Source organism: Ambystoma mexicanum, chromosome 1q (genome assembly GCF_040938575.1).
Source record: "Ambystoma mexicanum isolate Mex_15411 chromosome 1q, UKY_AmexF1_1, whole genome shotgun sequence".
Classification (NCBI taxonomy): domain Eukaryota; kingdom Metazoa; phylum Chordata; class Amphibia; order Caudata; family Ambystomatidae; genus Ambystoma; species Ambystoma mexicanum.
In genome coordinates, this window is record NC_090922.1 from 656,308,224 (window position 1) to 656,323,615 (window position 15,392).

Consider the following 15,392-nt stretch of genomic DNA (forward strand, 5'->3'; position numbering starts at 1 on the left):
ATTTCACATTGCCTATTTTTTTAGGCCAGTGTCGTATTGCCCCAGGTGCATTGTTACATGTTACTTACAGATTTCCTATCAGAAGTTTATATGGCCCCAAAAGTTCACAATGTAATGCAACTAGAAAATTGACCCTTATTTCTTTTAGGTTCCTCCCAGCGGATTGACACTTTTACAGAGCTTATATTTTCTGAAAACATTGCCCCATAAATTGGTACGTCACACCACAGGTACACTACACACTCACATATGCTTCAGCCCCACCATGTGAGCCACCCCAGCCCATTTCTTCCAATCTATTTTTAAAAAAAATAAAAACTTCTTTTTTCTTTACATTTCATGCTGGGCTCTCATGGCCCCCCAGGTATGCACCGTGCCCCCCTGTGGGGGCACCCCCCACAGTTTGAATGCTGCTGTTTAATTGCACTTGGTGCCCGTCTATTTCCCAAGTCCATCTGTAGTACCCAGTTAAAAAAACTCAACTCACACTCAACTCACAGTACCCCTGTGAGAACCTTGTGTGTTGGAGCCTGATCCTGCGATATGTAAACGTTGTGAGATATTGGAAATCTGTGTGCAATGGTATGGAAAAGAAGGCATTCTTTAGATCAATGACCATGAAGTGGATAACATTAAGTGGTATGTTACACAACGTTGTAGCCAAGTTGGTCACAGCTGTACATTCTGCCTCCACAATGTTGTTTAAAGGGCATACATCCTGGATAAATCTCCAAGACCCTCCTTTTGCATTTTTCACAGGGTATGCTGCTGTGTTGCATGGGGATTCAGATGGCACAATGATAACCTGTCGCATCAAGGCGCCAATCATTTCATAAATGCCTTTGTCTGACTCTTTTGGCATGTGTCAGATGTAACTATGCCAACAGTACACTAACTTGATCAGAAACAGCAACTGGTCAATAGAAGACAGCAAGAATCACCTTGACGCCTGTACGTCCCTGATAAGGTAAATACAAGGACAATAGAGACCCCAGGGAAACCCTCTGGGGAATAAAACCCTGATGTTGGGGGCCGTAGTTTTTGGTGGAGCTGGGATTCATCTTCTGCAGTAAAGTGAAAAATCTCTGAAGAGCAACCAGAGAGTTGCAGAAAACATCAGCTTCAGGTAAGTAGAAGTAAGAGTTTGTGAGGAAAAACACACATCATGAAGGCAATCGCAGTCGGGAACAAGGATACTGGATAGCAATGGAGACAGACAAACAGAAGCAAAGTAAAGAACAGTATGCTTGTAGAAAGACGCCATGCATACAATATAGGACAGCAAGGAATACAAAGTAGACACAGCCTAGGAGCAATACTCAGAGTGTCAGACTAGGAGAGTAGTGATGTAAGGATGTCCATGGTAATGCCCTTCTTGTATACTTCTTGCATTGGGAACCGGTATACGAGGACGTCATCACGTTGCATAGGAATAATTATACTTTAGCATGGAAAACTCACTGCCATGTTGGAAGGTGCCTGTATTCTAAACAGGGATGAGAATCCCCTCCACCGCTGCCACATGGACTAATGCCTAGTTAAGGACTTGACAGCATGGGATACTGTGTAACTCAGGGTAAGATTGATCCCCCTTCAATTTTATTTTTTACCGCTCCAATCCTTTTAGCAGACCTATATCATATGGTTCACTAGTCCATGGTTTACTCGGTACCTTTGCCAAATCGTGTTTAATAAAAGATGTTGCCTCTTTAACCAACAATATCATTTGAGCTGTTTACCTGTGCTGTATTTGCAAATGGTATTGAATAAAATTCTCAAAAGCTACCCCATCCTCTGTATCGATGGCTTCAAAACTCATCATCTAGCATTTCGCTCAACCGCTGTGTTGAGTCCAGTGCTATTGCTGTGTGCCAATTAATACCTTCCTCATGTGTTCCATGTAACACTACTCTGTCGTCTCGTATCACTGCTGCTTCTAATTGTATTATTATTATCTGCCCTTCTCACACATTTGTGGGTACTTCTGCTCTGAACACAAACTCTGTGGGTAATCATAATAATTTATCCTGTATTTGCGAGAGCTATCCTAACAATACTTTTACTGCATAAAGTAATAATTCTGAATTTAAAGGCATCCCTCATGTTTTCTGATCATGGAATGCTCACAGAAACTCTGTTGCATTTGCATAATAAATGCCCGGTGTTAAACATATTATCTCTTCCTCAGTGAATGAAATCGTAAGGTAACTTTTTTGTAAATGGAACCTTTGTCATAGCCCCAGAGAATCCTTGTGTATCCATCATTATTCCTGACAGTGGAACACCTCCCTCCCGGACATAAGATCTTGTTGCTCCGGTGTCAGCTAAAATAGGAAAATGTCCTATGCTCTATTGTCACCCCCACCTGGGGTTTGGGAGTTACTGACAGTACTGGACACATCAAGCTTCTCTGTGGGCTGTCCTATTGAAGGTAGATGCTCATTCCTGTTTTTAAAAAAAAGGGGTTTCCTCCCACCACTTTTGCAACTCCTGTAGTGGGAATTGGAGTTTGTAGCAATATTTTCCTGTCCCATTCCCGGACTGTTGTGTTTGCATTTGTAATGAATTTAGTGATTGTTGTTGTACTTGTGGCTGCTATATCCAGGTGTCGGCTGGTGTTGCTGTTCTGGTGCATATGTGACTGTGCATTATATTGTGAAATGGTTGCTGTCGCGTATATATAGAAATGCACCCTGCAATTGCTGTGACTATGTGTACTCTGGTGGGGGAATACAGGGTGCCCCTCTTGGGTCATATTATTGCCATCATTCACTCAATGCTCCTCTGCTCCTACACACTCGTGCATAATGCCCTGTCTTCCCACATGTCCAATATTGTCCTCTGAAACCTCCAAATCGTGGTCTCATCTCCATCAAAATATCCTCCATATCTATCTCCAAACCTGTACCTCTTCCCCTTGGAACATACCTCCTCCCACTGGGGTAATAATTACTCTCTCCTCTCCATCCCAAATATCTGCGTGCCCCCTGCTGTTGAATTGTGTCCTCGTAATTTTCTCCCCAACGTTCACTATCATTGCTCCCTCTACCGTTATCTTTTACAATTCTTTTGCACCAATTTAGCTTCCTCTCTCTGTCTTCTACTTTGTTCATTTCCTTTTCTTGTTTCATTCAGCAATAATGAACAATATTCAACTACATTTTGTGCCATTGTTTCATCTCAATCCCTACAATTTTCTTTAGCTGTTTCTGTACTTCTTCCGGAAGACTCTGTCATAAAATGTGATAAAATACAGGTTCCTTTTTGTGTCAACATTCCCTTGTTTCCAAATGCCACTTCTCTTGTTGTATTTCTTGTATATATGCAGCTGTATCCTCATCTAACCTCATCTTACGTATCATAATCGCACTCATGTTTTATGTATCTGGGAATTGCAGCCTCTATTCCCTCCAAACGTTTGCTCTGCAATTGTTAAAAGGGGATCCATCATGTGCAGTATTTTGTGAGATCACATCAGGATGCCCTGCCCTTTTCCATACGTCATTTGATTGTTCTTCCAATATCGTAGCAAATAAAGTCTTCACGTCCCCTACTGCCAATGCCAACCTTCCCATCCTTTTCAGCAACTCATGAATCCACTTTCTGGCCCTATCAGTCAATGAAGGTAAATGAGCCATCACATTTTCTTTATCTTTTTGTGGCCATGGTATACTCAGCCAGTCCCCTCCCCTTTTGAAGCAATTGGTAATTGTATCATCCTTACCTTGCATGCGGGCGCAACCGCACCCTTCTTCCCTTTTGACGCTATCGCAATGTGGCCTGTTTGATGGTCTGGCAACTTCCTTAATGTGATACATATTCTTCCGTTTATTGGGAGAAGCTCTCAGAGTGATGGGCCCTCGCTCTGGCCTAGCTCGCTATCCTGCAAATCTATTATTAGATATTCTGGTCTTTCGGGCTTACTTGCTTGAGGAACTTGTGTTGCCTCTTCTTCCTCCTCCTCTCCCTCAGCTTCCCACTCTTCTTCTTCTCGCTCTATCTCTTCCATCATTTCCTTGCTGACACCTCCAAGACCTTCCCTCACATACACTCCTCTTTCCATTTCCTGTATTAAGTGTTCTACGAATACTGTCAGCAATCTCCCTCATGTTCTCTTCTCCTTCTCTGTTCTCTATCACCTTCCTTCTAATGCTGTCATTAACCTCCCTTCTATACTCTTCTCTCCTGCTCATCTCCTCTTTCCGGGGCCTTCACGTTGTAATTTTCAGTGTTCCATTCGTCTATTTTAAATAATATCTTACCCATTTGTCGGGTGTGACTGCTGTGTCTTGCCCCCCTTCCTTCATATTTTTCACCTTCTTCAACTCTTCTTTTGCTTTCTTTAGCTGTATTTCTAAACTGTTCTGTTGATCATTTTCTACTCGTATTGCTAAAATACTTTTTGTGACACCTTTGGGGGCACAAATCGAGGATTACTGTACCCTGCAGCAGCTGCTTGCAATCGACATAATCCTGGCACGGTCGAGAACGGAGCTCATGCTCGAGGAGGAGCTGTGGTCTACACACATCCTTCATCTTCTTTTTTACCTATATGTTCTTTTTTGATCTGCTCCTCTTCTGCCTCCTCCTCAAACCGCTTACACAATTAGAGTAGGCTCAGTCTTCTCTGTAATTTCCTTTCCATGTGTGGCATGTAGGTAAGCATACATATGTTGCTGCAGACCTTTCAAATGCATCGCTTCTTGAGGCCATGGCTGAAGTATCATGCCGGCCGTATCTTTGACCCATTGTACATGGTTTTTAAGGACCTTCTCTTTATACTGAGGAAGCACCTTACACAAATAAGCAATGGGGTTTCTGCCATTATAATAACATTAAAGCTTAATTTACCATAAAATTCAACAATTGTAGTTTCAACAGAATCTCCCTCTACCTTCCCTTTTCTCATCCCCCTCCCTCACAATTCTTTTCAATGTCAACACAATGTCCTCACTAAATTATAGCTACAATACACAGTCTCAATCTATTCCATACTTATCTCTAAGCAATCCTAACTGCTACTCTACCAACACAAAAATGCCTCTACCATCCTATTATATACCAAATTAATACCTACAAATAACCAACATCAAATAAAATGTATTCTACACAGCTATCTTCCCTTTAGACAGGTGTATAGCTGTGGCTGGGGACCCTTTGGCAGTCACCCCAATTATCAGCAGAGAACACTTGGGCCGTCAAAGACTCCCCACCACAAGAATGGAAGACTGAGCCATGGGGCGGGGTTAATGTTTTTTATTGGTTCTATGTGAAAAGACCTCATTTTAAAGGTCTCAAGAGAAAAAGACTGATTTACAATGCCTGATTTTCTTTTGATCGTAAAAACACCATTGTAAAGTTATTTTTCTCTTGAGACCTTTAAAATGGGTTAAACAAAATAATATTCGGGGTGTTCTACCCTACAAGTGACCCATTGACCACCGGACCCCAACCCTCTCGCATGGGATTTCATCCCCGGCCACCTACCCCACCTAAATCAAAACACTGACATACACGCAACACACGCACCAACACACAGTCACCCACACACCCGTTCTCCTCATCCTGCGCTTCAGGGTCCTGACATGCCTGTCAGCCCCTGCGCGCACTTGTGCGTGGCAAGGTTGGGACAGTTCCATTTAGAAAGACTGCTCCATGCGGTCATGAAGCATTCTTTATAAATCGATCTTTTAGTGAAAATGTCTATATAAAAAGATCTTTTCACTTATAACGCTTTTATTAGCAGACAAAATGACAGGGATCACACCAGAAAAAGAAATATCCTCCGGAGCGCCCGTCTTCTAAACAGGCGTCACCCAGTTTTATCCCGATGTGATAGCACAAGGTCAGGTACCATCCCAGAAATCTATCACACATTTTCATTGGTCAGTTTGGGTTAGCTACATATAGAAGATATATGGGTTAGTTCCACAATTGGATAGCCATATCTAGTGGCTCCTCCTAGCACCACCTCTACGAGTATCAATCTACAATGTTGTAGGGTCACAGACAGACCATTGGCCCTTGCAATAAATGACATCCCCACATGAAAGGTGAATCTGGATTGGGGCCATCCCAGGGACCATGGACGGTTACCAGACTGAGTGTACCTTTTCAAGGCAATGGGAATGAGCAGGTAAATGCAAATTTCCTAATGTGGCCATCTATGATCATGGGAAAGTGCATTCAGTTAGCAGTTCGTGGGCAACACTTGTAACTTTTTTTTTCCATCTCTGGTTCGATGGGAACAATCCTCTTCGTTAACCTCAATTGAATGGTCACTGTTCTGTTTGGCTGGGTCACATGCATGGAGACCACAGAATGAAGCCTCTTGCCTGTAGTTATGAGGATTTTAGCCTGAGGGTGGCTCATTGTCTTGGTACCTGGAACTTTCTGTCTCCACTCATCCTTGGCTGGGTGCCTTGTCTCTGCACGCCTCTGGCTGCAGCGATCATGTCAGCATGTCCATGCACCCGAAGCCTGTCTCTCCTTTGCCATCCATTTCAATAAACTAGTGCATGTTCGTGTAATCTTCATAATTGATTGAGTATGTACTTTATGGATAATTTGGCTACGTCATGATGTCAGTGATGGCGTCATTGATTTCTGGCTTTTCAGTCAGTTGACTTGCTCAATCAATGTCATTTCGATATACTCCATGGGTATGGTCTGAACGGCTATCTGAGAGAGTAATGCTTCTCACACTTGCGATACATCGCTGATTGCAGTCATGGGCCTAAGAGTGAGGCACATCTGTCGTTTGTTTGCCTTGGCGTTGAGAGTCATGTGGGGGGCATGTGGTTCAGGTTTGGCCCCCATCTACAATCCCCCTCTGGTCAATTTATCAACCACACTACCTATAAGACTGTCTTTGTGCATCTGCATGCTTGGGAGCCAAACCTGTGTTGTGCCTCTGAGATGCACTTTTACAATCAAAAGATTGAGGGGAATTGTTTAACGGCCTCGAGTTTGATCCCGCCTAAACAACCAGCAGAGGCTACTTAACTTGGGAAACTCGTGGCCCTTATACTCAACCTTAGAGGACAAATGAAAAACACCACTGGGATCAAACCCACACAGAGATTAGTCAATAATAACTGTCTATTAACACCATTCGCTTATTTATAACAAATATTTTTTTCTTTATTAAGACCATATACATTAAAAAAGTATTAAATCATTTTCAATAAAATAACTGACAAGCAGACCACTATTTGCCTGCAATTGACAATTCAATTAAAACATACAAAGTACAAAAAGTGCTTACTTACACACCACTCATCCTTCATTCGCCACCATACCCTTACTCCAATCACCATTTACTGGAATACATACACTTGTCAAATATAACCATACGGAGTGCCATCCGTAGTCCGAGGTACTCTCTCAAAACCCTAAGTGTCCTAGTTAAGAGAATCCTTGTAACTCAAGGATCATATTAATTTAATAAACTACTCAACAAAGTTGCCTAAATAAATGACAACAGTAATACCCAACATGTTTCGTTCTACAAAATACAATTATAATGCTCTTAGAACTTCTTCAGGGGAGAAAACACATTCGACATGCACAATTTCTTTCTCTATCATTCGTCGTGGTGAAAATGTTCTTCCATAGTCCTACAAGGAACAGAATAAAAAACAGCCATCATTAATGCTGTTACAAAAATCTTTTCACTACACAACTAAAGAGCTACAAGTCTCTTGTGGTAGGCTTACCGTGGTAGCTCTAATAAATAATGCTTTCCACGGCGTAGTAGCTGCGTCTTCCTGGTAAGACAGCCTTCTGTGGTCGTAACCGTCACGTACCGATGGAAACTGCACAGTCACAACTCTGCAAAAAATGGGTAGATTAACAATAGTAGTACACCTTAGTGCGTCACCTAACCCGAAGGAAACCATACCCTAGCTAATCACTGTGCCCTGGGCTCGTGCCCCATATTCACAGCTCCACCTTATGTGTTCCCATAACCCTAATCTCATAAAGGGCCATCTAGCACTTTATGACCCCTTAAGTTTCAATGGAACTGTCCGACTGCCTACAAGAAATATTTCTCAAGCTAGCAACACGATAGGCTACCTGTAATCTGTTCAAGCCTAGTCGCCACGTGACAAATAACAAACTCAGGGTATGTAGGTAGAACAAGCCTTTTGCCCAAAATGGCTCTCTTTAACATGCGGCGGCTGCTCACACAACCCACAACAAAACTTCACCGCTGGGGTCACTTACTCGTGAGAAGTACAGGACCCTCTCATGAGCGTCTTGCTTAACTCAGCGCCTTCATTAGTATGGCGGTGCTCTTTAACGTCTGTACTCGAAACGGTGACCTCTCGAGCAGCGGTTCGACCTGCTGCCTTTGGAACGCTGTGGAGCAAAATACACAGTCGTTTAGTATCCCAAACAAACTGGAGGCAACAACGTAGCACGTCTGCTATGAGTGCGCAGCACCCACCATAGGCAATGGAAGGAAGACGGTATAAGCACTCCCCATCTCCCCTTCATTACGAACGGTCTGGAACCTTGCAAGCCCCTTCACCTAATGTGTCTCATGAGACTTACTTGAAAAACGCCTCCGAGTCCGATTACTCCATTACCGCCAGCCTGCCCATGACGTGGCTGTCACCTGATTTACGGCTTCAGCCCCCGGACTGCTCTTAAATAATTAGCCAGAGCGCAACAGCTGCTATCAGGAGTCTTAATTAGGAAGACAGCCAGTTTGTTTTCTTTTTTCTTTTTTTCTTAAAAAGACAAAGACAGGCGTGCAGTGCTCCGGCTGCTCGAGATCAGAAACAAAGTGTCAAGGTGTATTACCGTGCATGGCCAAAAGGTTAATGACACGCCTCTATACATCTGACAAGTCCTATGGCGGTGCCCATGAAGAGCGCAGAAAGAAACCACACTGTACTCGCTGGACTCGCTAACGTTACCAAGTGTATTTGAATTATCTAATTGGGTCTATGTATTCACCACGCCTAGAAAGGAGCACAAACGGAGAGCAGTGCAGGCGGCGCCAACATTAGTATATTATATCTTAATATGACAGCCCCCTTCCTCACATGGCCTTTCATCCGATATTGCTCCAGTCCACAGCTTCATTCAGCCCGGTTACGGCTGTGTGGCATAATAAAATGTGCCATTGTTCTTTAAGCAGTAGCCTCTAAGTTGTTTCCGAAACATTCTGGCTCTGGATACGGATTAGCACAGACCATTTCAGGTGATTACATCCGTGGTCCAACATTAAAAAATGAGTGGCCATCAGCGCTGTAGTGACCCTGTTCTTAATACAGCTCCTGTGTTCGGAAATCCAAACTTTGATCTGGCATGTAGTCATCCCTATATGGATTTTTCTACAAGAACACCATATAGCATAGACCACATTTCTGGTGTTACAGTTGGTGAACGTTGTTTGGGACCAAGGTTTTGTAAGGCCTAGATCAACTTGAGTGGTACGACTTGTCAACGGACAGTTAACACAATGACCGCATGGAGCATGTCCAACAATTTTGGATAATCCCCAGGATTCAGTAACACTTCTTTGTTTGGCAGGTCCTCTCATGATATCATTTTTAGTAAGGAGGTCCTTAAGATTGGGGCCCCTTTTGAAAGCGCACAACGGTGCGTCCAGGGGACAATCACCTCTCTGCAAAACAGACCAATTTTTCTTAATGATCTTAATGATCTGATTCGTTTGCGGGGTGAAAGTGCTGACAAATACTATCCCTTCCTTGTCTTTAGAAGAATTGTTGTATTCTAGCAACCTTTCACGATTGTTATTCTTTGATCTTAGTCGGGTATTTTCTCACAACTAATTTTGAACTCAAAGTACTTGCTTCTGACGGAAAAATTTCCTTGGTGGAACTATTACGTTTGAGATGCAAAAATTGGCCGAAAGGGAGATTCTCCCTTGTATGGCGTGGGTGGCAACTATCAAACACTAAAAGAGAGTTCCGGACTTTCGGTTTGTGCCTCTGAGATGTCCATAGAATTTTGCATGAGAATCCAGGCTCCATGTCACATAACCGCAGACCCCGTCAGGGTTACACCAAACCTAATTGCCCAATAATAATGGCTGTTGTGAGGATACTGGAAAACTGTTCCTGTCAGGAACAGAGGGCGCTAGGTCAATTGTGATTTCAGTGCATTTCATGCTTTTATTTCTTCATCTTCTTCAGTCTCTTCATCTATCAGTACTTTCATCATCCCTAAAGTCTTCTTAGTTGTCTTCCTACACTGCGTGATGATTATCCGAATGACGCAAACTGTCAGCAACACTAATATCAAAGCTGCTGCCAATTCTTTCAGTCCATTGGCCATCCATGTTGGTATCCATGAGAATATATATGACAGTCAAACTTCATCTTTTCCTATGTCTGTTGTTTCTGCCTCCATCTTCATGTGCATTTCAGAGAGCCGAGTGATGGCCTCTGTCAGCATCCCATTGCCTTCAACATTGGCAGGAATGAATGTACTGTCATGATCTCTGCTTCCAAAAGGTCAGGGTTTTCCCAACTCCCTTGGAAGCAGATCCATAACCCAGGTTCCGAGTGCCAACCAGTCCCAATTGGGACCTTTTGGACCCAGTCCTGGCGCCAGTGGCACCAGGCTCATAAATATGCCGAGTCTCAGTGCTGGAAGCGCCGGGCTCATAATGCTTGGGTGGACTTACCTGCAGCAGACCATGCTGCTTACTTGCCTGCCAGTTGAGTCTCTGATCCTCTTCTGTTTGGAACTACTTTTCCTGTTGGGTGGGGCAGGAGCCACTCCCTAGATTCAGAACACTGGAACTCTTCTGGAAAGCAGGAACTCTTTTCTTACCTAGGCGTGGCTGTGGAAGGAGACACCTAAGCACTACAGGAGGCTATTTAAACCACACCCAATGGATGAATCTTGCTTTGCGTTATTCTGCATTCTCAGCAGCAGAACGCTCATCGTGTCTTCTGCATCTGATCCTGGGCCTAAGGAAAAAGGCTTACCATTCTGAATCCAGTCTTCAGCAACACCTATAAAGACAAGAAAGAACAGGTTAGCATTACGGTCTTCAGTGACAGCTCTTCACTTACCTGGTCCATCGGCTGTCACCAACGCCTCGCGCTGCATTCCGGCATCTGAAAGACAAAGGCTTACCTACTCTTCGTGCGCTCCGGAGGTCTTCACACTGCATTCCGGCATCTGAAAGACAAAAGCTTACCAACTCTTTGCACGCTCCGGAGGCCTTCGGCGCTGCATCCCGCATCTGAAAGACAAAACAAGGTGTGTTTAAAGACATTGAGGAACTTTAATACTCACGTGCCATTACTCCTTTCCACATCTAACCCAGTGGGTATTCCGGCACCCTGCAGCCGCCCCGAACTTGTACCTGCAAAATAAAAAGACAGTTAGAGCGCATCGTGAAGCAGGCAACAAGCGCTTACTTACGTGCTTCCAGGCGCTTTTATTCATCACACGGGCTCCATCTTCAACTCACTTCAGCCCGCCATCCGCCATCGCCGGAACCCTGCAAAACAAGAGACATCATTACTAAAGACTTTAAAGACATTAGAATTACTCGAAACTTACCGTTCGTGCAGTAAATGACGGACAGCAGTCCTCTGAAGTCAAGAGGCCTGCTCCCCTTATCCAGTGAAGAAACTGGTTACAGCACCCTGCCTCGAGGCAGATGGAGAGCACGGCGTTCACTTACCTAAGGTGAGAGCGTTAACCTTTGGGGTTCTACAGGAGAAGAGAAAGGGAAGAAGAGAGAGACATTCAATAACCCAGTTCATTAATCCCACATTTTCTATCTGCAGACATCTTACCCTTCGAGCCAGACATACAGTGCACAGAGGTCCAGCCCAAAGAGCCAGCCGTGTGTTACACATCACCTTTGAAGATACGGTATACGCCCAGTCAAGACCGGCGCCTCTACGGGAATCAGGTGAGCGTTACATGTACAGCAAGAAGACCTGATCTTGGTGCAAACACCTCCCTCCATGGCTATGAGGAGATCTAGAACAAATCTATTCTGGAGGGCCATTAGTCTAACTGCTTTCAGCTTGTCCTTGATGGCGTTGAACCCCTTGACGGTTGAGTTTATTGTCTGCATCGGCTCCCAACACATAATCTGGAGCCATTTAGCATGTGCGCTTGTCTGTACTTTGGATTGATAGATGCAAAAAACATCTCAGTTCTGCTGAACAGCCTATGCTCTAGTGGTATTGCATCCAATGCCTATTCCATATCTGATGAGGCATAGTTCCCTCTTTTTACTCTGGTCAACCCTATAGATCTCTTTTTTCTTTTGCTCGTATCCAATTTAGGGAATCCTTCAACTTGGATGTCCTTCTGAGGCACTTCTAATGCTGGGGTGTTCAAATATACTGCTGCACCCAAATTCATGCCTGAAATCTTTGAAGTCTGCTTGCATCCTTGGTTTTCCCCAACTTCTACTTCGCCATCATTCTGGAAGCATAAAGCTGCTTCTTTGAGCGGTACGATGGGCATGGGCCCTGCTTTGTTTTCTACCCATGTGAGCAGTTTGGTACTTGCTTCCCATTCCTTGAGGTACTTGTCATTTTCTTGCTGTACTACTTCCACTGGAACCATTAGGAGAGCATGTCCTTTGCTCCCCACCAGCCGCCTGTCGTGTATACTTGTCCATACAGCAGTATCCACAGTCTTTCCCAGCATCCTGGCATTCCTCCTATTTCTCTGGGTCCTGTCTTGGGACACTGTAACGCCTTCTAGGTCACTATCTATACTTTCCCCTTATGCGGACCCTATGTGATATATTTTATGCATTTACATGTGTTCCAGTAATTGTCTAACATTTCCTGAGTCTTTATGTATTTGTCTTCATACTGGAACGTCTTCTGGGACATTCATCTCAGCGTAGCACAATTACCTTGAAATCGTCCTCTTGTGGTGCATAGCGATAAATGCATGAAGCATTGTGCTCTTCCCACTGGAATTTCAGTTGTCACAAACATTCCGGACGCACTCATGGCATAGTGGATGAGAGAGCAGACATAGCAGCTCTCTTGTGTTGTTTGTTTCCCCACTTTGGGCATGTGGCTATACCACATGTTGTTTGCTATATGGGCCGAATCAGCTATATAGGAATTTACCAAGCTGAAATCTACTCCTGCACTGCACTTTTTACTCTATAGCCTGCCCAGATATGGCTTCCGTAACAGCATGGATCAGGGTTACGATAGTAAGGGTCAAAGCTAGTACTTCGGAAAACATTAACCTTCATAGAACAAGGAGGGTAAAGGGATAGAGACAGCAGAAAACACAAAACAATATAATGATATTATGAATTAAATTTCCCATCCACCTCCTCAGATGTATCCTTCCATTCCTCACTTTTCCCCAGAAGCTGTATGTCTCAACAGCTCTGGTACTTTCACGGCTTGACTAATGGACCAGTCTCTTCCTTAATCTACCCTCTTCCTCTCGCCGCCCCCTCTAGCTTGCCTAGAATGGGGCTGCAAGACTTATCCTTGGCCTGAAGCCCAGGGACTGTATCTTTCCAGCCCTTGCGCAGCAAGTACCTCTTTAACCATGTGAGTAGGATAATGCAGTTACGGGAGTGCAATTTGCAATAATGCTGTGTGGAGTACTAGCTTGCCTCTGCTTTTGTGTCACCACAAAGCATCTGTAGGGGAGATTGAACACCCCCTTTTCACCTATAATTCTTTCTCCTCTGTTGGAGCCCTTTCCTGAAACTCCATTATCTGTGTGGCTGGTAGCGTATTATAGCCTTCTTTTAGAATCATATTTCGCACATGGATGTGTGTGTTTGATGGGGTATCAAAGTCTGTTATTCCTGGAAAATATGCTGTGCTCTTTGTTTCTGTGTCTGCTGCTTCGTTGCCCCAGGAGACTGCGTCCTCAGCCCTCGTGTGGGCCTGGCACTTTAAAGCCACTATTGCTGCTGGTAGTTGAAGCCCGTCTATGAGACTGCCTAATAGGGGCTTGTGCTGCACCAGTGTGCCATCAGCATGCCAGAAGCCCCTCCTCTGCCATCATGACAGCCCAGAGTATACTGTAGACATCTCGTAAACTGAATCTGAATACACTGCATGTAGAGCAGTTGTGTACATAGTCTGCCTCTTCTACTGGTTCAGCTAGAAACGTCTCTGGCTTTACAGTCCTGGTTCTCACTTCCTTGATTGCTAGATTCGAGATAATTAACTTGCATCCAGAAGCTCTCTATGTGGTCAACATACTCTTGGGTCTTTTGAGAATTGCAAAGAGGACATACTCCATGTAAAGTGTGGTGCACATTCTTAGTTCAGAAGTGCATGTTCCCGAGGGAAATTGGGATCCTAGCGCTTGGTTCTGGGACTTCTTCCGGTCTTGGGGTTGGAAAGTGCTTTCAGTCTTGCTGATTATTTTGGGAATTCTGCTATTTCTTTGTTGTTGCATCCAATGTCTACCAAGTATATGTTCAATGCTAGGGGGATGTTGCGCTCAGGCGATAGGTGCAATAGGACATAAAGTGTATGCCCCGGATAAAACCTCTAAGGAGTATGTACTGAAAGAGATCTTAGTAAAAGATCTAATGGCAATAGATATTTCTGACAGCTATTCAGGGTGTATGGACGATGACACATGGAGTTATTTGCAGGGAGATCAGAAGTAGTTTAGCACTTGGCATAGGCCAAAAGGAGGGTTTGTCAAACTAGAAATTATATCGTGCCTCCTATTGCTATGAATATATGTATATTGGCCTACGCCAAGCTGCTAACAAGCTGCTTATAAACTACATGTGAATAAACTTACATTGCAAGGTCCTGACCTTAGAAACCATGTAAACTGTCATTTTGGGTCAAGCCGCCATTTTAGGTTTTCTTGCTCTATAACGTCACCATGTGAGCTAAAATGGTAGCCTATGTTATTCAGAACAGAACTCGATTGTCATGACCTCTGTACAGCTAATGTATAACTTGCCTGCAGGCCACTTGTTAGGGTCATGAGCTGAGACCTTGTCCTTCTGCTGACCTGTGTGCAATGGATTACCTGTATCACCGAAACTGATCTATAATTGAATGAGAACACCTGCTTAACTATATTGTATAAATTAAGTCCTGCATTGTAATGTTAGGCCTAGAGCATACATTATTACCATTTCTTCTTGTTAATGTATAAACCTAAGATGAACTAGATTTGACCTGGCAAGGGACCACCCTAGAGCAGTAACTTATTTATGGAATGGTTAACCTGAAGAAAGGCTGGACAACAGGCCGGAGAAATGTATAAAAGCCTGACTGTTTCAATGAATATTTGCACTCACTGAGCACACCGAACCACGCCGGAGTTCGCTGTGTTGTACTGAGGGTCGACAGCTATCTGAATTTTGTTCTGTTCTTTTGTAACTGGATTCAGTATAAAATAAAGTGCTTTGTATG